This window comes from Mesoplodon bidens, assembly GCF_964165515.1.
Source record: "Mesoplodon bidens genome assembly, chromosome: 2".
Classification (NCBI taxonomy): Eukaryota; Metazoa; Chordata; class Mammalia; order Artiodactyla; family Ziphiidae; genus Mesoplodon; species Mesoplodon bidens.
In genome coordinates this window covers 112,655,989-112,681,314 of record NC_138177.1, presented here as the reverse complement: position 1 = coordinate 112,681,314, position 25,326 = coordinate 112,655,989, and the positions used below count along the sequence as shown (strand labels likewise).

The 25,326-nt window shown below is 38.5% G+C and overlaps 1 protein-coding gene across 4 annotated transcripts in view; it reads right to left on the bottom strand.

Moving 5' to 3' along the window:
* TTLL7 (tubulin tyrosine ligase like 7) overlaps positions 1 to 10,831 on the bottom strand; it is a 153,707-nt gene extending 142,876 nt beyond the window's left edge. For all 4 annotated transcript variants that reach the window (XR_014015179.1, XM_081225766.1, XM_081225767.1 and 1 more), the window contains exon 1: positions 10,698 to 10,831. The gene's annotated coding sequence lies outside the window, so the exon portion shown is untranslated. The remainder of the gene's footprint in view (positions 1 to 10,697) is intronic.
* Between the last annotated feature and the right edge of the window lie 14,495 nt (positions 10,832 to 25,326).

The window sequence follows — 25,326 nt, the reverse complement described above, 5'->3', positions numbered from 1 at the left end:
AGCTCGCAGTGCTTTGCGACCACCTAGAGGGGTGGGATAAGGAGGGTGGGAGGGAGATGCAAGAGGGAGGGGATATGGGGATATATGTATGCATATAGTTGATTCACATTGTTATACAGCAGAAATTGACACAACACTGTAAAGCAATAATACTCCAATAAAGATGTTAAAAAAGAAAGCGTGTCCAGCTCTAATAAACATGCAGGAACATGGATTCTGTGAGCTAATGTCTCCCCTAGCTCACTTCATCTTATTTTTTCCCTCACTGATATTCTAAGATTTTTTTATCATCTCATCTTGCATGTTCATTCTATTACAAACTAGGTATCTTCAAATGGTATTACCAAAATCTTATAAAAACTCTACAAGGTGTACATTTTACTATATACAAATTATACTTCAATGAAATACTGGGGAAAAATACAAAAGAAAAGCCATTTACAATAATCAAAATCAAAAGACAGTAATGTAAATATTTTTTGTACTATCTTTTAGTCAGTTCTTGGTAAAACATTCTAAATTACTTCATCCTTGCATAAGTTATAACTGAATTAATATTTCTATAATAATTTGTAACTTAAAATATAGTTATATGTCTATATAAGACATTTGTTAAAGTTAGGGTGGAGATAATTTTGAGGGATTTCATTTTGTGAAGATTACATTATGGACTTCTATTGGTCTATTTATCGTATTTTTTCCTAAGAGATTAGCATACATATCAATGAATTGATGTGGAGGAAAAAGCATCTTTTTGTGAAATAAAAATACTAGCAGAGAAAGAGGAAAATGTGCACATGTAACAACTTGTTTAAACCAATGCCAAGTGTGAGATGCATATGCCCATGCCTCTGGCTTCACTTTTCTCCTTGCCTTGGTCATCTTAGTAGTGCTTCTCAAACTTTTGGTGCTGGAACTCTTTATGCTCTTTCAGTTTTGTTGAGCTTTGTTTTTGTAGGTCATATCTATCAATATTCACCTTATTAGAAAGTAAAACTGATAAATGTTTAAAATACTTATTCATTCATTTAAAAATAACAGTAATAAAACCATTACATGTTAACAAAAACATACTGTATTAAAAAATAACTATAGTTTTTTTTTAAAAGGAATGAGTAACATTGCTTTGTACTTTTTCAAATTCCTCTAATATCTTTCTTCAAGAAAATAGATTCTCATACCTGTCTCTGCTTTCATTTTGATAAGTTCTTCTGGTTGAAATATATGGAAAAAATTGGCCTCACAGAGATATGTAGTTGGAAAAAGGAGTATTTTAATACCCTTCTCAGGTTATTATAGATATTTGAATTTGATACAACACCAAACTCAACAAGCAGTAGTTTCTTAGTACCACGTGAGGCCAGTAATATTCTAACAACCAAAACCAAATAAAGGAAGCACAACAAAAAGGAAACTACAACCAATATCTCTCTTGAAATTAATAGCAAAAAATATTTAACAATGTTGGCAAATTGAATACTACAATAACCATGTATATGTATGTGTGTTTGTATGTGTGTATGTATGTGTGTGTCATGTATACATGACCAAATGGGATTTATTCCATGTATGCAAGGCTGATTCAATATTTAAAAAATTAATGAATACAATATACCATATCAACAGGCTAAGGGAAAAATCATATGTCCATATCAATTGTTGCAGAAAAAGCATTTGATGTAATTTGATATCCATTCAGGATAAAAAGTCTCAGTACACTAGGAACAAAGGGGGGAAATGCCTCAACCTAATAAAGAACATCTACAAAAAAACATAGAGCTAACATCATACTTAATTGTAAAAGACAATAATTTTTCTCTAATATTGGGAAGAAGGTAAGGACGTCCACTCTCACCATTCTTATTTAGCACAATACTAGAAGGTCTAGCCATTGCAACAAGGCAAGAAAAATAAATTAAAGGCATACAGATTGAAAAGAAATTGTTTCAGTTTGCAAATGACATGATTGTCTACACTTAAAAAAAATCAAAGGATCTACAGTTCTAGATCCAAAATGTGAGTTCAGTAAGGTTTCAGGATACAAGACCAACACAAAAACCAATTGCATTTCTATATATTGACAGCAAAGAAATGGAAACAAAAATTTTGAATGCAGTATCATTTACAGTTGCTCCAAAGAATATGAAATACTTAAGTATAAATCTAACAAAACATGTGCAAGATATGTGTAATTAAAATTATGATATTTTGATAAAAGAAATCAAGGGAGATGTAAATACCTGGAGACACATATCATGTTCACAGATTGGAAGAAGCAATGTATTAAAGATGTTAATTCTGGACTTCCCTGGTGGTACAGTGGTTAAGAATCTGCCTGCCAATGCAGGGTACATGGGTTCAAGCCCTGGTCTGGGAAGACCCCACATGCCATGGAGCAACTAAGCCCATGGGCCACAACTACCGTGCCCATGTGCCACAACTACTGAAGTCTGCGTGCCTAGAGCCCGTGCTCCACAACAAGAGAAGCCACTGCAATGAGAAGCCCTAGCACCACAACAAAGAGTAGCTCCCACTTGCCGCAACTAGAGAAAGCCAATGCACAGCAACAAAGATCCAATGCAGCCAATAATTAATTAATTAATTTTTTAGAAAATGTTAATTCTCCCTAAATTAATGTACAGGTTTAACATAATTCCTATTAATATATTAGTTAAATTATAGCAACAAAATTCTACATTAAAAAATGGATCTTCCAAAAAGAAAAAGTTAATCAAAATTAAGTTTAATTTGTTAAATAATTACACCAGGCGTCGTAATTGCAAAGTCTCAAAAAATCTCATGGACTTCAAAGAATAAAGAGAAAAATAATAAACAGCAACTTGAAACAATTCTATCAATACATTTTTAAACTGCTAAAAATAATCAGTGCTACACAGGCAATAAAAGCAAAACTACACAAATGGGACTACATTAAACAAAATTTTTGTGTACATCAAAGAACACAATCAATAGAGTGAAAAGGCAACCTATGGAGTGGGAGAAAATCATTTATCTGATATAAAGAATTCCAACAACTCAACAACAAAAAATCAAATAACCAGATTTAAAAATGGGGAAAGGACTTGCATAGACATTTCTCCAAAGATGATATAACAACAATCCCATTTCTGGCTATATATCAAAAAGAACTGAAAGCAAGGTCTTGGAGAGATATTTGCACACCTATGTTCATAACAGCACTATTCTCAATAGCAAAGATGTGGAAGCAACCCAAATATACATCAACAGATGAATGGATAAACAAAATGTGGTGTATATACAATGGAATATTACTTGGCTTTAAAAAGGAAGGAAATCCTGTCATATGCTACAACATGGATAAAACCTTAGGGCATTTTATTAAGTGAAATAAACCAGTCACAAAAAGACAAATACTGTATGATTCCATTTATATTAAGGTATCTAAACTACTAAAACTCATAGAAACAGAAAGTAGAATGGTGGTTACCAGAGACCTGGGGGAAGGGGAAAGGGGAGTTGTTGTTTAATGGGTATAAAATTTCAAATTTGCAAGATGAGAAAGATCTAGGGATCTATTTCACAACAATGTGAATATATTTAACACTACTGAACTATACACTTAAAAATGGTCAACATGGTAAATTTTATGTTATGTGTTTTTATCACAATAAAAAATACAGAACATTAACTGAAAGAAAAAATTGTTGCATTTGTGGAATGCCTACAAAATATCAGAAATCACCCAAATAATTACATAAACCACAGTATTTACACTATTCTGGACTGGACCCTTTTCTTCCAGAAAACATGAATATCACTTGCATATTACCATAATATATATAGTTATAACAAGGGGAGAAATACTCTTGGATTACCATTAGGTAATTTTACTTGGAGATCTAAATATCTATATTCATAGGTATTGCTGGGTGTATTTGTTTAATTTTGTTCTCAGTAGAAGCTATACTTTAGGACCCTCACTTCATCCTATATTTATTATTCTGGTTCCTTATGAATTCAAAAACAAAATTCACAGATATGCTTTCAAGCACATTATGGAATAAGTAGGCCATACTATAACTAATGAAAAATACATTTAACTTTTAATTCCTTAGTCAAGGATGAAAATAGCTCTCAACACATACCCAAGATACATTTTTAAAAGAGAAAATGCCTCCTATTCCAAAATGACAACCTCCTAACATATGTAGCAGCAAACTTTTCTTTCTGCCAGAAATGCCCATTCGGCACTGATTTCTGACAAGTGAAAAAGTTTTCCACATATGTATAGTCCACTTGATTTTAAGAAGCACTGATCCCTCCCTTTAAAACTTTCCTGAATATTAAAATGTATGTTTTCCTTTAATTTTTGCAGCAAGTTCCAGAAATAACTTGTTTAAATTTTCCAAAAATAATGGATTGAAGTATGTGTGTGTTGACTAAGGGTGAAACTGACATGGACTAAAAGTAGACATCAGAGATTAGGAAAAAGTATTCAATGGATTTGATGAGTTATTTTTTTTTCTCAAATACTGTAAAAGTAGTAAAACCATTAAAACTATCTAATAAATGAATGAAGGTCATCCTCTTGTTTACATATAACAGTAAATAGTAGCACCTATTGTCAAAATTAGTATAAAAGGGGCAGCTGTAAACCAATTTCTAATCCTATGATGATTCGGCATGCATTTTGCCTGTTTTTTTTTTTTTCCCTCTGCCTAGCTCGATTTTTCACATCATTAAAACGGAGGAAGTAATATCTGTCAATCTTTAGGATTCTAGATTGAGAGATGCTAAGTAATTAAATACAATATTATCATCTTGGATGTGATCAAACCTACAGCTAGATGAAAATGTCTCCATCTGGTTTCATGTGAACTAAGCTGATTGTAGAAAGTGTTCAATTTCTATCTTTCTTCTCCATAGAGTAGCTAGCACATATTTGTTTGGGTAACTGCAGACAGACCGTTTCTAAATATAAACTGAGACGTGTGCTAAAATTATTGTCCTGATTTTTCAGCAATCACTATGAATGTCACACATGATTACAGATTTTATTTATTAAATACCTGGAAAAAATATATTTTAAATAATAGCAATGACAAAATTACACATGAAAATCTTCCCATCAAGTGCAATGATGCAAATTAAATCCACAGTTCCTAACTTTTCCTACCAATACACCACACATACAACCATTCATATCACAAAGCCAGTCAAACACAGTACTAGAATCACATCAATTAGATTTTACCAAATTTTAAGTGGGCTCTCTTCTCTTACAAAAGAAAGACAGTACTACCTTAAATGAGAAGTATACCTAAACAGCCCTAAAATTCTAATCCAGCAAAGAGCATAGAAATAATCTTGAAGCTGCTGCCTGGCTTACTGCTGATCCATCTTCCAAATCTACAAATGCTCACTTTACTTTAAAAAGTCAACTTAACTGCAAATAAGCTCACAGAGGAGGGAGGAGAATTTTTATAAAAACAAGCTACTGCCACCTTGCTGAATTAGGTGTGTCACCAGTTCAGACTTTGCAAAGTAGTGGGTAAAAGAGATAGAAATGTTCAAAACAATCTTTCATCAAACATAATGTTCCATTTCACATAGCTACGCAGAACAAAAATAACACAGAAGTTTGGAAGCTCAGGTGCCATAACACAATTTAGAAAAACCAAACAATGTGGACAGCTCAGCATACCCAGTGGACCAAAAATATCATCAATTTCAAAAGAAAGGAGTAATCGCCCCAGGGGAGACGCAGTGACCACTTGATCACCTAACTCTAAACCTTCAAAGAAGTCAAAGAAACAAAGGCCAACTAGTTGCTTACAAGTAAGAAGTGAAAGAAAAAAGAGAAAATTGGATTTATCACTCAACTCTCAGAGCCTAAACAATCCCAGCACCTTGGCTTTGTCAACTATCCTGTGTACCACGGGTGGGAACGTGTTAGGTAAATGTCAAATGGGAACTAACAAAATAAGAGTAGTGGAGAATAAATAATAATAATAAATAATTTAAGTTTTTAGCTTTAACTTAACCCTAGGGAAAACTGTTGACTAAGCCCAGTTGAACTTTGACAAATAATGCCTGGGAGGAATTGAAATAGACTTACCACCTTCTAATAGCTTAAGCAAACTGTTTTAAATAGTAGGTCCCAACTAAGCACATGACAAATTCTGCCCAGAATATTACTCAGCCTACCTCAGTGCCCAACTTCCACCAGAAATCATCTGTCAGGTCCTAAAAAGACAGGGCCTATTTTTGGTTTGTAAAGTGATGCTTCAGTTTTCATTGTTTCCTTTCACATCTTTCCAAACTGATGATATATTCCAAGTACCTGCCTCTCTGCTACCTACTTGTGCCCTCGAGGCACTTTCATATCCCTAACTCCCCTTTCACTGGTTCTCAGAGACACTTCATGGCCTCCCTGCCTCAGTGGCTCCCTGGCCTCAAATTCCAAGGAGAATGGGGGCGGGATCCAGAGGAAACCCAGGTGAGAACCTGGGGAAGCAAGGCAGAGGCCTGACCAATGTACCTGTCCAAGGAGGTAGTGTCATGTAACCCTACAACTGGTGGGATACTGAAGCACACTGTCTCTCCTCAATGAGGGGAATTTCCTCTGGTTGAGAAATACTGGGAACAAGAGGAGGGGAGCACCCGAATGCCGGCAGGGGAAGTTGGAAACCTTAGGCGACTCCCCAGCGGCTGCTGTTCTCAAAGGCCATCTCTGGCAATGTGCACGGGGGAGAGGGCGAGAGTCTTCAATGTCCACCAGACACTCTTGCACCTTATAACCTGGGCTTCTGCTGAGAACTGAAGGAGGTCTGGAATTCCTGCGGTTATCTATGTGGATTCTCCAAATTAGAACGCGATAGTGAGTTCATAAGCCTTGCACTGCCGGGATACTGAAGCTGAGACCTGGAACCTGATACAGAAGGGTGGAAGAAGTTTGAAAGAGACAGATATTGTGTGGAGGATAGGGGTGGATTCCTGAGGGAAGGGCACGGTAAAGGAGAGAGTTGACGTCCACAAATACAACACCAGGACCAGAAAGTCATCTATCACACAAGTCCCTTCTCTGGCTACAAACTCGAGCTCACTCTCACCAAACCTGTCCTCCATTATTTACATCTTCTCTCTTCAGTGGCCCCAACTGCCTGCCTTTCTCCCAGTATCCATGATTTAACTAATCTTTCTAATCAAAAAACAAGTTTGCCTGAAATAGTATAATCTGAGGAGTCACAGAGAGGAATGTTATTAATTATTAATATGCAAATATCCTGTACTTAATATGCTAATGCTCCAAAGAGAACATACAGAATCCAGTAGAGTTTTAAAACTTGCATAAAATTTAGTCAAAGTAAGCATCACAAAAAAAATCTGTAACTATGTGTGGTAATGGATGTTAACTAGACTTACTGTGGTGATCATTTTGCAATATATACAAATATTAAATCATTATGTTATATACCCAAAACTAATAAAATGTTATATACCAATTATAGCTCAATTTTTTTAAAAAAAGTCAAACAGGAACTCATACCTTTTAACCCAGAACTTTTATTTCTGAGACTCTATCCTAAGGAACTAATTTCTAAAATTTAGAAAAGAGCTTATGAAAAAAGATGTTCATCACAGTGTTATTTATTATCATCAAAAATACAGTGACTATGTATTTGTATAACAGATTCACTTTGCTGTATACCTGAAACTAACACAACATTGTAAATCAATTATACTGCAATAAAAATTTTTTTTTAAAATACAGTGACAATGAAGAGTGATTAGGAATTTATGGCACATCTACCTCATGGAAAATTATGTAGGCATTTTAAATGTTCACTGTCAAATTGTAATTAAGTGAAAATTACTGTTATAAAATTTAAAGTAAAAATGTATAAAAAGTGGCATACACAGCATGATTAGAACTATGTGTGGAAAAAAGAGTGGAAGGAAACACATCAGTATGTTAATAGTGGTTGTCTTTAGTAAGATTACGGTGATTTTTTTTATATATTCTTAGTTTCCAAATTGTTTGTAATACTATAATAAAAGGGGGAAAGCTTTTAAAAAGGCAAACCTCCTTGGAAGAGGAAAAATCTTACTTGCATAGAAAACTTTCTGGGTTAGTACTTTTAATATCAGTACCCAGGAAATATGACATTTTCTCAAACGGCACTTGGAACAAGGAATATGGAGAATGTGAGCAAGACAAGCCAAAGAGAAACTTGGCTTGCTCAGTGACCTACACTAGTTCCCTATGATTACCCAATAAGGAGCAGATTTCACTGCCTGATACGCAAGGTTCTTCATAATTTGTCACCATGCATCCAAACAGTACATGACCACTTCTCTGCTGAAATTCTTCATCTGGCTTTCTCTTTCCTACTAAAAGCCTTCCCATCTCTCAGAGAGTGACTTAATACACTTCCATCCATGAAGACTTTCCTGATCCTCTTATGACCCTAGCCATTACTATTTCTCCTTCTTCTTAAGGTATTCATATGGCACTTAAGTCTGAACTACATTTTTCCAGGATTAAGCCAATTCTACCTATTTGATTAATTGCTCGTATGTAGGTAAATATTTTCCCAGCTAGACTTTTAGTTTCCCCAGCTAGACTTTTAGAATTTAGATGGTTTGCAGATAGTAGTCATTCAACAAACACACACACACACACACACACACACACACACACACACAGAAGGGAAGAGAGAGAGAATACAGTTCTAAAGCCAAGTTGGTATTATATTCATACTCAGTGATGTTATCTAAATAAAGTGTGTTGCATCTGTTTTAAAATGTTCCTACTGTCCCTCCAACGCTAGAACATGCACTTTCCTTTTTTTGTAAATAGCAGTGGGATTGTATTTTGGCTTATTCATTTATACCAATTCTGCTGTCTCCTTTGGGATTAAACAGATTGGACCACAAGAGGCCTCACTGAGGTCAGGGTATGGTCTATAGCCATATAAAGAACAAAAAGAAATGACCTCCTAGAAATCAAACTTAAGACTCATCTCAAGACCCTACTTCTCTTAACAGCCTTGTCTGAACAACAAATGTAAATTTGTGCCTCCATTTTATCCCTTTAGTCTATCAATATCCTCATCAACTCAAAAAAGAATTCTCCAATGCAAATGGTTAAATATTTTAGAAATGATGGACTAAGATGACTATGTTCCTATCTGCCCTCATATACTAGTCCAGTACTTGGAGATAATGAGCATTTGTACTATAGCAACCTGCTTCCTGAAACATCAACAAGAGTTGCATATCTTAAGAGAAAATACATAAATCATAAATGAAAGCAAATCAAATGGCCAAGCAAGGAACAAAGAAAAACCTAGCATCCATTATTTTTATAGAAAGAGCATACAAGGTCAATATAACTGTTGACTCTGAAGGGTGGGGTAAAAAGAAATCAATACAGTTTCCCACTATACAGAGCTACACTTTGCTACAACACATGTTTTGTGTAAGAGTCAATGCTTGTCCAGATTCCACCACTAGCTAGCTGTGTAATCTTGAACCTTCTCTGTATTTCAGTTCCTTCGTCTGTAAAATGGAGCTATCACCTGCTATGCCAAACCACAAAGCATTCACCATCTATCACTGCCAAAAATGTGTTGAACAGCTCCTGTTATGACCTAGCTCTCCCATGCAGTGTGGTCCAGATACTACATTTTGGCATATGCTTTCTAAGAAAATAGTATATTTTTTCATATAATTCAAACAATGCTCCTACTTTTATACTAAAAGAATGATAATTCCATACACAGGAAGTTTACAGGTTGTTGCTGTTGTTTGAGATTACTTCTATGAAAATTAATACTATGTTTAATATGTAATAAATCATATACATGTACATATAACTTGGACACACTTGGATACACAACTCCTTAATAGAGTGGAAGGTTCGTGGGCTTTGGGATCGGGGAATCTCATATCCAAATACCTATGCTGTGACCTTGAGCATGTAATTTAACTTCCCCGCTCTTCACTTCGCACATTTGGTTCTGAGTTGTTGTCATGATTTAATGACATTATTTATATATATATGTATGTATACATAAAGTGCCTAGGCTCTGAAAGTATTATTTCCTACCTCCCTTAAATCTTTTCCTACTATGTCAAGACCAATCAAACCCACTCTGAATGCAAGACAACTTGGATACAGCATCTTTCTCACACGTTAGCGGGGGATGCAACGCGATGTGAAGTTGAGCGAATGATGGCACGAATTGGGCATCCAACCGAGGAAGGAGTAGAGAAAATGACAGGTGTAGAAAAGGGCCCCAGACTTCACTCGCCTGTGCGAAAAAGACACACTGAATACTGCACCGCACACTCACGGAGGTCTGTACCGTGATGTGGGAAAAGGACAGAATCCTAGAACAAGCCATCAGGGAGCCTCTTAGCTCCCCCCACCCGACCTCGCCCGCCGGGGTCGTTCATCTGGAACCCAGAAGCTGAGGGGAGAACAGCAACTGACCTCGCCCGCCCCCCCACCCTCCCCCATTCTACCCAAATCTCTCAGGGCGCGAATGGTGCTGAATCATTAGCACCAACAGCAGCAGCTCCCCGTGCCGCTGCTCTCGCGGGGGCCAGCGTCCCCGGAGCAGTGACCGTCCGGGCGGGGGCCGACACCTCGGGGGCGTGGGGACAGGGAAAGGGGGTCAGGGAGGATCGGGGCAGCAGGTACTCACCGGGTTAAGGAAAACCCAGCCCGGTTCCTCGCCTCCGGGCTGCGGACGGTCCCTCCGTGGCTCCCGCGCGCCTCGGCTTCCCACTGCGGCCGCCCCGGGCCCGGCAGCCCGCGTTGAAAGTCGGCTGCTCCCCTCCACCCGCCCACCCACCCACCGCCCGCGGCAGCCACAGCTCTGGTCGCCGGCGCTCGACCCGGAGCAGCTGGAGCAGGGGGCGCTGCCAAAGGGGTGGTGGCTACCGACGGGCCAGACCATTCGCAGGCGGCGACCGGGGGTGCGCGACGTGCGCGGCGGAGCGGGAGCGAGGGCGCCGGGGACGGCGAAGGTTGGGAGGAACCAAGGAGGAGGGGGCTCCTCAGCACCCCGCCCGCGCCGGGATGGCTACGGGCGGGAGGGGCCAACCGGGGAGCGTCCGCTTTTCCCTACTGACGACTGAGAAGGTGCTTTAGCTTTTCCAGCCCCCCTCCCGGTTTGCTTTGGTCCCGCTCTGGGTTCTTTTAGAAGCCGGCAAACAGAAGACCTAGCAACGCGGGCGCCTGGGCGGTGTCCCCTCCTAAGGAGATGTGAAAGGGCGCTGGCCCGGAGCCCTGCCTTCGTGCCCCTGCTGCTCCAGCGCGGGCCCCCGGGGCGCCAGTCCTGCTGCAGAGCTCACCACTGATGTATTACCACCAAACAGAGCGGGCCGTCTGGAGCCCTTGAAGGGACTCTTCAGATCTTTTATCCAAGCATCTCTGTGGAGCAAAAAATAAAAGGGTATTTACCCAAGGCCAGCTTGAAAGTTAGAAAATAAAATCAAGTGGTTCCCCCATCCTGTAGGTGCTTTGTAGATACGGAGAAGTGAGCGACAGTTTGATATCCGTTTTCCTTTCCTCCGCAAAGGCTGAACCACAGCGGATGGAAAATGTAGATTTAGGAAACCGCTTTAACATATAGACCTATACAAGATGATTAAAGAAATGCACAACTATTTGAGGGTCATTGTTCACCATTTTGCAGATTAGTGTCTTGGGAATGGGGAGGGAATCGTGCCTTCATATGAAATGAACTTTATGTAACTGGAAGCAGACGCCCCACACGTGACATCCTTTAGACTTTAGTGAAAGCACTTTTGTGGTCCCTGCCCCTGACACAACCAGGATGAAACAAGTTCCTGTCAGACCATGGTGGAGATGGAGACAAGTTTATTGTTCTCCTTATAGAAAGAAAAAAAAAAAAAGAACAGAGTTGGCAAAATATGATCTAAGGGAGACCAAAAAAAGGCACACCAAATTCTTCTCAAACAATATGAAATTCCACAGTTAAAAGCCGTTTTCTCTGGATTAAGGTTTTGTTCTCTTTTGAGTAACTTAACAAGACTTTTTAACATAAATTGAGTACCAGCTATGGACCAAACACGGGGCATGAGGGATTTTAGTTCCCCAACCAGGGATCAACCTGTGGCCCTGCAGTGGAAGCATGAGGTCTTAACCACTGGACGGCCAGGGAAGAAAAACTGGCCTCAGAGTTTGTTGTACTGGGTTCACATATCATAGAATGAGTGGCAGACCAGTCATTGCAACCTGGAGTTTTTGACTAACGCCTTTCCACTAGAATGCCTCTGGGAAACACAGGCTAAGCCTTATCACACCCATGATTGGCACTTGACCATGAGTTCCTTTATCCTTCCCTTGTGAAAACTAGGTTTCATAGTGGAGAAGGGAATACTTCAGTATCTAAGTTGGACGTCACCTTGAGATTAGGAATAAGGATCAGAAAGACAATTGGCCAGAGGAAAACAAAGACCCGAAAGACTGCCCCCTTATAAATGATCTAAATTTCCCAAAAGTGCAACTCTTACTGAGCCCACCCATGTGTCTATCCACACGTATTCCTCTCTTAATAAACACTTTACCTGCTTGGCTATTTTCCATCTTTTTCTTGAAATTCTTTCCCAAAGGGGCCGAGACCCAAAGCAGTGCCGCCATCCAGGTTCAATCCCTGGTCGGAGAACCGAGATGCCACTTCAAGTCCTCATAGCCGCGGCCACCCTACAGGTCCCCTGAGATCATTATTTCTGTTTATTTGCTTTTAGCTAACACTTTTTAAATCGTCATTATTTTTAAAGTAAGTACTATTATCCTATGAAGCACTATTTTCATCCTCATTTTTTAGATGAAGATACTTAAAGGTTTATTTGTCAAAGGTAACACAGCTGGAAAAAAGCAAAGCCAGGTTTCAAACTCAAACCAATACATGACGTTACTGTCTACATACTTTTACTGCCTCCTGCTACACAGAAAGCAAGTTTCACATTGTATGTTTGTCTACCATGGGAAATCTATTTTCTTTTTTTGTAATCGATTTTCAACTCTCATACTTAAAAGGAAATGAATCATTTCTCACAAAGAGGATTTAAATGAGAGTCCTCCCAGTGGAAACACTGAGTACCCTTTTCTATGGACTGTTTCAGAGGAACATTGGGTAACCGTTAGGCTTCTGGAATAGAAAACCTGAAACAAGAAGTGATCATTGCAGCATAGACTTAGCCAGTGATTTCTACACTTTTGCTACAGATTCTGATTGCAGGAACTCCTGGGTGAGACCCTGGAATCTCTACTTTTATGAAGCACCATAGGTAACTCTAATGCACAACCAAGTTTGACCAGTCCATACAAACAAGAACATCCAGTCTCCTAGACTCGCCCCTTAACCCTACCAATTATTGAGAAGGAAATGGGAGACTAGTATTTAAAACCTACTATATATAATTTCACATTTCTTGTACTGAAGTGTATTTATTAAATTGTTTAGAGTCTTTTTCAGTATTGTTTTGATCATTCTGAAAATTCTTCAAAAAGCCTTAAGTTAAAGATTATACTCACTCACAATTACTATTATATGTAGATACCTGGAACTTAAGACTCTTTTCAATTATTACATGGTATTTTATGTGCAAGAAAAAAGAGTCCAATTAGCACAGTGTAAATTTATGTATTACTTTTTGGAGAATTGACATTTCTGTAACAATAAGTCATTCTATCCAAGATGATAATGGACTTTTCCATTTGCTTATATTTTGTCATGCATTTCCCAAGAATATTTTCATAGTTTTGTTCATATATGTTCTGCACCTACTAATCTTACACCAAATTATTTTCTAGCATTTGTCCTTTGAGTAAAATATTCTTCTCATTTCCTTTATTAGGTGCTTTTGCATGAACAGAGCTAGACTGGTTACTTCTGTAATTTATTTTGTATTCAACACACCAGATTCTCTTCTAACTTGCTTTTTCATGAGAGTCTTTTCGGATTTCTAAAAAAACAGTCATCAGCATCAGGAACTTTATCTCCTTTTCCATTATTTATACTAGTTATTTTACTTACTTTTGCTAGAATCACTGATACAAGTGATTACAGTGATACCTGTCTGATTCCTGATTTTAAGTGAAAGATATATTTGTTGCCATTTAAGATCATGTTTATTTGTGGGCTTCTCTTTATTATAAGTAATTTCCTTCTATTCCTATTTTGCTTCAAGTTTCCCTTGGCATTGGTTGCTTGACCTTTGTCTGATGCCTTTTCACCACCTATTGATAATGGTTGGGATTTTTTCCCTTTAATTTTTAATGTAATCAATATGTAGGTAGACTTCCTGGAATTGACCTGCCCTTTCATTTCTCTAATAAAGACTGTTTTGTCATAGTGTATCACTCACTTGATTCACTCCTCTATTATGTTCTCTAATATATTATTTAAACATTTGGCATTTATAGTCATAGATGAAATGGCCTGAACTTTTGTTGTTGTTGTTGCATTCCTTCTTTGGCATCAGTATTGGAGGTGCTCTGGTCTCATAAAACTAACTGGAGAAATTTCAATCCTTTTCTAAGACCCACAAGAGTTTAAATAATATTGGAATTATCTGTTCTTTAATGGTTAGATTAAAAATTCACCTGTGAATCCATCCGCCTGCTGCCTTTTTTGATGGAAATCATTTATCATTTTTCCAATCTTTTCTGTAATAATTGGTCTATTCAAGTTTTAACGTCTATCTCATTTGTGATCATGTATATTTTCCTAGGAAAGTATTTATTTCTTCTAGGTTTTTTTTCTTTTAATACTACTTTAGAGTCACTGTATTTACTTGGAATTCTTTTAAGTTCTTTCTACTTTCACACTATTAACCTTGTCTAATTTTTTTGCATTCTCTTTTCCTCATCAGGCTCACATTGTATTTATCTATTTTATTGGTCTTTTTATAGAATCAATCTTTGAATTTATTTATTCTCTTCTGCTATTTCATCTATTTTACTAATTTAGCTTTTATCAATATTAATGCTCACTTCAAAGTTTCTTTTATTTTGCTTTTATTGACTTTCTTATCTGGATTCATTAAGATAAGTACTTAATTCTTTTATTTTTACATTTCTGCTTCCATACTTAAGGGCAACACATTTTCCTCTAAGTTCACTTCTGCTGTTCCCCATTATTTTAGTACAAATTGTTTGTTTTTCCATTGCTTCTATGGTATGAACATTTATGTTCCCTCCCAAATTCATATGTTAAAATCTTAACCCCCAAAGATAATGGTATTAGGAGGTGGAGTCTTTGGGAGGTGCTTAAGTTATGAGGGTGAATCCCTCATGAATGAGATTAGTGCCTTTATAAAAAGAGTTCTAGAAAGATCCTTAGTCCCTTCCACCATATGAGGACACAGTGAGAAAGTGCCTGCTATGAACCAGGAAAAAAACCCTCACCAGAAGTGATATTAGACTTCCAGCTTGAGAACTGGAAGAAATAAATTTTTGTTGTTTATAAGCTACTCAATCTGTGATATTTTGTTATAACAGCCCTGAGAGACTAAAACAATTCTTTAATTTTCTCTTTCATACCAGGCTTATCTCATTGTGTGTTTCTTAATTTCCAATTAATTTTATTGGACTGTGATGAGAGAACATAACGTGTAAGCTCTCTACTTTGAATTTGTTAAGGTTTTCTTTTTGCCTAGCACATGATTGATTTTTGGAAATGTTCTGTGGAAACGTTTTTATATATCCTATTCAAGAAATAAAATGTTCTAGAAGATGGCGGAGGAGTAAGACGCGGAGATCACCTTCCTCCACACGGATACACCAGAAATACAGCTACACGTGGAACAACTCCTACAGAACACCTACTGAACGCTGGCAGAAGACCCCAGACCTCCCAAAAGGCAAGAAACTCCCCACATACCTGGGTAGGGCAAAGCGGAGAGATTCCCGCACAGAGGATCGGTGCCGACTGGCACTCACCAGCCCGAGAGACTTGTCTGCTCGCCCGCCGGGGCGGGTGGCGCTGGAAGCTGAGGCTCGGGCTTCGGTCAGAGCGCAGAGAGAGGACTGGGGCTGGCGGCGAGAACTCAGCCTGAAGGGGGCTAATGAGCCACAGCTAGCCGGGAGGGAGTCCGGGAAAACTCTGGAGCTGCCGAAGAGGCAAGAGACTTTTTCTTCCCTCTTGGTTTACTGGTGCGTGAGGAGAGAGGATTAAGAGCACTGCTTAAAGGAGCTCCAAAGACGGGCGCGAGTCGCGGCTGAAAGCGCGGAGCCCAGAGACGGGCGTGGGATGCTGGGGCTGCTGCTGCCACCGCCAAGAAGCCTGTGAGCGAGCGCAGGTCACTGTCCACACTGCCCTTCCAGGAGCCTGTGCAGCCCGCCACTGCCGGTGTCCCGGGATCCAGGGGCGGCTTCCCTGGGAGAACGCACGGCGCGCCTCGGGCTGGTGCAACGTCACGCCGGCCTCTGCAGCTGCAGGCTCGCCCCGCACTCCGTGCCCCTCCCTCCCGCCCGGCCTGAGTGAGCCAGAGTACCCGAAAAGGCTGCTCCTTTAACCCTGTCCTGTCTGAGCGAAGAACAGACGTCCTCCAGCGACCTACACGCAGAGGCGGGGCGAAATACAAAGCTGAGACCCTGGAGCTGTGAGAACAAAGAAGAGAAAGGGAAACCTCTCCCAGCAGCCTCAGAAGCAGCGGATTAAAGCTCCACAATCAACTTGATGTACCCTGAATCTGTGGAATATATGAATAGACAACAAATCATCCCAAATTGAGGAGCCAGGAGCCAGTGCTGTGACTCTGAGGTGGGAGAGCCAACTTCAGGACACTGGTCCACAAGAGACCTCCCAGCTCCACATAATATCAAACGGCAAAAATCTTCCAGAGATCTCCATCTCAACACCAGCACCCAGCTTCACTCAATGACCAGCAAGCTACAGTGCTGGACACCCTATGCCAAACAACTAGCAAGACAGGAATACAACGCCACCCATTAGCAGAGAGGTGGCCTAAAATCATAAAAAGTCCGCAGACACCCCAAAACACACCACCAGACGTGGACCTGCCCACCAGAAAGACAAGATCCAGCCTCATCCACCAGAACACAGGCACTAGTCCCCTCCACCAGAAGCCTACACAACCCACTAAACCAACCTTAGCCACTGGGGACAGACACCAAAAACAACGGGAACTACGAACCTGCAGCCTGCAAAAAGGAGACCCCAAACACAGTAACATAAGCAAAATGAGAAGACAGAAAAGCACACAGCAGGTGAAGGAGCAAGATAAAAACCCACCAGACCTAACAAATGAAGAGGTAATAGGCAGTCTACCTGAAAAAGAATTCAGAATAATGATGGTAAAGATGATCCAAGATTCTATTTCCAAGATCCAAAATCTTGGAAATAGAATAGACAAAATGCAAGAAACAGTTAACAAGGACCTAGAAGAACTAAAGATGAATCAAGCATCAATTAAAAACACAATACATGAAATAAAGAATACTCTAGATGGGATCAATAGCAGAATAACTGAGGCAGAAGAACGGATAAGTGAGGTGGAAGATAAAATAGTGGAAATAACTGCTGCAGAGCAACATAAAGAAAAAAGAATGAAAAGAACAGAGGACAGTCTCAGAGACCTCTGGGACAACATTAAATGCACCAACATTCGAATTATAGGGGTTCCAGAAGAAGAAGAGAAAAAGGAAGGGACTGAGAAAATATTTGAAGAGATTATAGTTGAAAACTTCCCTAATATGGGAAAGGAAATAGTTAATCAAGTCCAGGAGGCACAGAGAGTCCCATACAGAATAAATCCAAGGAGAAATATGCCAAGACACATATTAATCAAACTGTCAAAAATTAAACACAAAGAAATCATATTAAAAGCAACAAGGCAAAAACAACAAATAACACGCAAGGGAATCCCCATCAGGATAACAGCTGATCTCTCAGCAGAAACTCTACAAGCCAGAAGGGAGTGGCAGGACATAATTAAAGTGATGAAGGAGAAAAACCTGCAACCAAGATTACTCTACCCAGCAAGGATCTCATTCAGATTTGATGGAGAAATTAAAACCTTTACAGACAAGCAAAAGCTGAGAGAGTTCAGCACCACCCAACCAGCTTTACAACAAATGCTAAAGGAATTCTCTACACAAGAAACACAACAGAAGGAAAAGACCTACAATAATGAACCCAAAACAATTAAGAAAATGGGAATAGGAACATACATATCGATAATTACCTTAAATGTAAATGGACTAAATGCTCCCACCAAAAGACACAGATTGGCTGAATGGATACAAAAACAAGACCCATATATATGCTGTCTACAAGAGACGCACTTCAGACCTAGAGACACATACAGACTGAAAGTAAGGTGATGGAAAAAGATATTCCATGCAAATGGAAACCAAAAGAAAGCTGGAGTAGCAATTCTCATATCAGACAAAATAGACTTTAAAATAAAGACTACTAGAAGAAACAAAGAAGGACACTACATAATGATCAAGGGATCGATCCAAGAAGAAGATATAACAATTGTAAATATTTATGCACCCAACATAGGAGCACCTCAATACATAAGGAAAATACTAACAGCCATAAAAGGAGAAATTGACAGTAACACAATCATAGTAGGGGACTTTAACACCCCACTTTCACCAATGGACAGATCATCCAAAATGAAAATAAATAAGGAAACACAAGCTTTAAATGATACATTAAACAAGATGGACTTAATTGACATTTATAGGACATTCCATCCAAAAACAACAGAATACACATTTTTCGCAAGTGCTCATGGAACATTCTCCAGGATAGATCATATCTTGGGTCACAAATCAAGCCTTGGTAAATTTAAGAAAATTGAAATTGTATCAAGTATCTTTTCTGACCACAATGCTATGAGACTAGATATCAATTACAGGAAAAGAGCTGTAAAAAATACAAACACATGGAGGCTAAGCAATACACTACTTAATAACGAAGTAATCACTGAAGAAATCAAAGAGGAAATTAAAAAATACCTAGAAACAAATGACAGTGGAGACATGACGACCCAAAACCTATGGGACGCAGCAAAAGCAGTTCTAAGAGGGAAGTTTAGAGCAATACAATCCCAACTTAAGAAACAGGAAACATCTCGAATAAACAACCTAACCTTACACCAAAAGCAATTAGAGAAAGAAGAACAAAAACATCCCAAAGTTAGCAGAAGGAAAGAAATCATAAAAATCAGATCAGAAATAAATGAAAAAGAAATGAAGGAAACGATAGCAAAGATCAATAAAATTAAAAGCTGGTTCTTTGAGAAGATAAACAAAATTGATAAACCATTAGACAGACTTATCAAGAAAAAAAAGGGAGAAGACTCAAATCAATAGAATTAGAAATGAAAAAGGAGAAGTAACAACTGACACTGCAGAAATACAAAGGATCATGAGAGATTACTACAAGTAACTATATGCCAATAAAATGGACAACCGGGCTGCAATGGACATATTCTTAGTAAAGCACCATCTTCTGAGACTGAATCAGGAAGAAACAGAAAATATGAACAGACCAATCACCAGCACTGAAATTGAAATTGTGATTAAAAATCTTCCAACAAACAAAAGCCCAGGGCCACATGGCTTCACAGGCGAATTCTATCAAGCATTTAGAGAAGAGCTAACACCTATCCTCCTCAAACTCTTCCAAAATATAGCAGAGGGAGGAACACTCCCAAATTCATTCTACGAGGCCACCATCACCTTGATACCAAAACCAGACAAGTATGTCACAAAGAAAGAAAACTACAGGCCAATATCACTGATGAACATAGATGCAAAAATCCTCAACAAAATACTAGCAAACAGAATCCAACAGCACATTAAAAGGATCATACACCATGATCAAGTGGGGTTTATTCCAGGAATGCAAGGATTCTTCAATATACGCAAATCAATCAACGTGATACACCATATTAACAAATTGAAGGAGAAAAACCATATGATCATCTCAATAGATGCAGAGAAAGCTTTCCACAAAATTCAACACCGATTTATGATAAAAACCCTGCAGAAAGTAGGCATAGAGGGAACTTTCCTCAACATAATAAAGGCCATATATGACAAACCTACAGCCAGCATCGTCCTCAGTGGTGAAAAACTGAAACCATTTCCACTAAGATCAGGAACAAGACAAGGTTGCCCACTCTCACCACTCTTATTCAACATAGATTTGGAAGTTTTAGCCACAGCAATCAGAGAAGAAAAGGAAATAAAAGGAATCCAAATCGGAAAAGAAGAAGTAAAGCTGTCACTGTTTGCAGATGACATGATACTATACATAGAGAATCCTAAAGATGCTACCAGAAAACTACTAGAGCTAATCAATGAATTTGGTAAAGTTGCAGGATACAAAATTAATGCACAGAAATCTCTGGCATTCCTATATACTAATGATGAAAAATCTGAAAGTGAAATCAAGGAAACACTCCCATTTACCATCGCAACAAAAAGAATAAAATATCTAGGAATAAACCTACCTAAGGAGACAAAAGACCTGTATGCAGAAAATTATAAGACACGGATGAAAGAAATTAAAGATGATACAAATAGATGGAGAGATGTACCATGTTCTTGGATTGGAAGAATCAACATTGTGAAAATGACTCTACTACCCAAAGCAATCTACAGATTCAATGCAATCCCTATCAAACTACCACTGGCATTTTTCACAGAACTAGAACAAAAAATTTCACAATTTGTATGGAAACACAAAAGACCCCGAATAGCCAAAGCAATCTTGAGAACGAAAAATGGAGCTGGAGGAATCAGGCTCCCTGAGTTCAGACTATACTACAAAGCTACAGTAATCAAGACAGTATGGTACTGGCACAAAAACAGAAAGATAGATCAATGGAACAGGATAGAAAGCCCAGAGATAAACCCACGCACATATGGTCACCTTATCTTTGATAAAGGAGGCAGGAATGTACAGTGGAGAAAGGACAGTCTCTTCAATAAGTGGTGCTGGGAAAACTGGATAGGGATATGTAAAAGTATGAGATTAGATCACTCCCTAACACCATACACAAAAATAAGCTCAAAATGGATTAAAGACCTAAATGTAAGGCCAGACACTATCAAACTCTTAGAGGAAAACATAGGCAGAACACTCTATGACATAAATCACAGCAAGATCTTTTTTGACCCACCTCCTATAGAAATGGAAATGAAGACAAAAATAAACACATGGGACCTAATGAAACTTCAAAGCTTTTGCACAGCAAAGGAAACCATAAACAAGACCAAAAGACAACCCTCAGAATGGGAGAAAATATTTGCAAATGATGCAACTGACAAAGGATTAATCTCCAAAATTTATAAGCAGCTCATGCAGCTCAATAACAAAAAAACAAACAACCCAATCCAAAAATGGGCAGAAGACCTAAATAGACATTTCTCCACAGAAGATATACAGACTGCCAACAAACACATGAAAGGATGCTCAACATCTTTACTCATTAGAGAAATGCAAATCAAAACTACAATGAGATATCATCTCACACCAGTCAGAATGGCCATCATCAAAAAATCTAGAAACAATAAATGCTGGAGAGGGTGTGGAAAAAAGGGAACACTCTTGCACTGCTGGTGGGAATGTGAATTGGTACAGCCACTATGGAGACGGTATGGAGGTTCCTTAAAAAACTACAAATAGAACTACCATATGACCCAGCAATCCCACTGCTGGGCATATACCCTGAGAAAACCATAATTCAAAAAGAGACATGTACCAAAATATTCATAGCAGCCCTATTTACAATAGCCCAGAGATGGAAACAACCTAAGTGTCCATCATCGGATGAATGGGTAAAGAAGATGTGGCACATATATACAATGGAATATTACTCAGCCATAAAAAGAAACGAAATTGAGCTATTTGTAATGAGGTGGATGGACCTAGAGCCTGTCATACAAAGTGAAGTAAGTCAGAAAGAGAAAGACAAATACTGTATGCTGACACATATATATGGAATTTAAGAAAAAAAATGTCATGAAGAACCTAGGGGTAAGACAGGAATAAAGACACAGACCTACTAGAGAATGGACTTGAGGATATGGGGAGGGGGAAGGGTAAGCTGTGACAAAGTGAAAGAGCAGCATGGGCATATATACACTACCAAACGTAAGGTAGATAGCTAGCGGGAAGCAGCCGCATAGCACAGGGAGATCAGCTCGGTGCTTTGTGACTGCCTGGAGGGGTGGGATAGGGAGGGTGGGAAGGAGACGCAAAAGGGAGGGGATATGGGAACATATGTATATGTATAACTGCTTAAATTTGTTTAAAAAAAAGAAAGAAAGAAAATGTTCTATATTAATATGTTAAATCAAGTTTATAAATTGCATTATTCATTTCCTCTATATCCTCTCTATAGCTTTTGTGAGGGGAGTCTAGTATTCGAATTCTTGGAAATATACTGAAAAATTCAGTACAATTGTATTTTTATCATGTTCTTTCATTTCTTTTTTTTCATTGAAATAAAATGTCCCCTTGTAATCCTAAAAGTTTTGTTTGTATATTTAGTTTCTTATTTTATTTACTAAAAACAGTGCATTTAATCAATTTGTGATGTCTGTCCTTATCCTATTGGGTGCTTTTATCCTTCTCTTCCACTTTGTCTGCCATTAATATTTCCTCTCCTGATGTCTTTCTATGCATTTCCAATGTTTTGTTTGGTTTTGGTTTTTATGGTTCTTTTATTTTCAAATCCCTTTTATTACTGTATTTTAAGCATGTATTTTGCAAAGAGCAAAATTCTGCTCTTTTTTAAAAAACTGTAACAGACTTTTGTAATAATAGAATTTGAGTCTATCACATTTTATATAATGCTTGATATGTATCACATTGTTCTTTCCATCTTATTTTTTACTTACTTATCATACCACATTATGATAAGTGGGATAAGGGGAAACCTTTACCTTTTTCATGCTTGCTTGTCTGATCAAGTTTTATTCATTCCTCTTTCTCCTTGTTTATTTGAAAGTTATACCACCTTTTAATTTTTTTTCATAAACGGTTATCTCCGCTTCTCTTCTTCTCATAATCAGATAGTATTACTGGGCTATTATGTGAGAGCAAGATATTAATTACTTTCCTTACCAAGATTCTATTTTCCTCCTTTTCCATTTCAATAAGGTTTAGAATACTTCCACTTTCTTCCTCTTTCAACATTCTTTCTCTTTCAACATTCTTTCTCTCCTACGCTCCAGTTCTATTTCTGTCTTTATTTTTTCCATCTTGAAATTTCTATTCTGGCCTGTGTCTTATTTGGTTAAAGGCTTTTCTTGTAGATTTGCCTCTGATGAAGTGCATAAGTAGAAAACTCTTTCTTGTATATCTTCAAATACCTTTCTTTCATACTTGTCCAGGTATTGAATTCTTTGGTTGTGGTCCTATTCTGAGAGAAATCTACAGATACTAGTTCATTCTTATTTCTAGCTCCATTGCTGCAAATAAGAAGTCTGATGCTTTTTTTTTAGATAATTTGTTCATGAGTGCTTGGAAATTTGTGAGATTTTCCCCTGTATCCTTAGCATTCAGGGATTTTAGCAGACTTAGGTCTTAAAATAGGGAAATTTTTATACTGATTATTTTTACTTATTGCCTTATCTCCAATTGTTCTTTCTTCTCCCTTTGAAATTCCATAGGTGTTAGGTCCCTTGGACCTGACTTCCATTTCCTTTTGAGGTTCACTTCGCTTTGCCTTATGCTTTGAGATATTTCTTAGCACTTGATGTTTCAGACCACTGATTCAGTTTCAATAGAAACTATCCTCTCCCACAGTTCTTTTCCTGATTTTTTTTTTATTTTGGAAGCCATGTTTTCAATTCTAGGAAAATTTTTTTTTATTCTAGTCTTGAATCTTAATTCAAAATGTCACCATCTCCTTCAATAGCACTCTATCAGGGGTGTGTCTGTTCTAATGACTGCTTTTCTCTCAGTTATTGGGTGGGTTATTTTTCTATGTCAACTCATTGGAGCTCAGATGCCAAATGAAAAGAATCTCACAGACCTTGAAAGATGAAGCTATCTCTAGCTACAGGAGCCTGCCAGACCCTGCTGCTGGTCTTGAAGGAAACCCCCTCCCTGCTCTCAGATCTCCCACAACCTAAGGAACAGGGAGATCCAGTCTTCCTGCACAGCTTTGGCTTGGCCGTGTGAAGGTAAGAAGATCTGGGCCAACATTGTCTTCTGTCTGGAGAGTTACAGATCTCTGACCTCCCAGCATTTCCGAACATCCATTGATGATGTTACCCTTCCCGTAAGGAAAAAAGCATCATACTAATCTCCCTCTGCTAGAACCTCAACAGAGCCTGAGACCTAACATCTCCCTACCTTCCCATGGAAGCCAGCAGCCATTAGGCTCTTGAAAGGCAAGATAGCTTAGAGCTGAGGGTGAAGGGAAGAGGAGCTGAGTTCACGTCAACATACCACCAGAATCTCCCTTAAGCCTGTTTTTTGGGGTTTTTTAACATCTTTTTTGGAGAATAATTGCTTTACAATGGTGTGTTAGTTGCTGCTGTATAACAAAATGAATCAGCTATATCTATACATATATCCCCATATCCCCCCCCTCTTGCACCTCTTTCCCACCCTCCATATCCTACTCCTTCAGGTGGTCACAAAGCACCAAGCTGAACTGCTGTGCTATGCAGCTGCTTCCCACTAGCTATCTAGTTTACATTTGGCAGTGTATATATGTCAATGCTACTCTCCCACTTCGTCCCAGCTTACACTGCCCCCTCCCCATATCCTCAAGTCCATTATCCACATCTGTGTCTTTATTCCTGTCCTGCCCATAGGTTCATCAGAACCATTTTTTTTTTAGATTCCATATATATTTGTTAGCATGCGGTATTTGTTTTTCTCTTTCTGACTTACTTCACTCTGTATGACAGACTCTAGGTCCATCAACCTCACTACAAATAACTCAATTTCTTTTCTCTTTATGGCTGAGCAATATTCCATTGTATATATGTGCCACATCTTCTTTATCCATTCATCTCTCGATGAACACTTAGGTTGCTTTCATGTCCTGGCTATTGTAAATAGTGCTGTAATGAACATTGTGGTACAAGTCTCTTTTTGAATTATGGTTTTCTCAGGGTATATGCCCAGTAGTGGGATAACTGGGTCATATGGTAGTTCTATTTTTAGTTTTTTAAGGAACCTCCATACTGTTCTCCATAGTGGTTGTATCAAGTTACATTCCCACCAACAGTGCAAGAGGGTTGCCTTTATTCCACACCCTTTCCAGCATTTATTGTTTGTAGATTTTTGATGA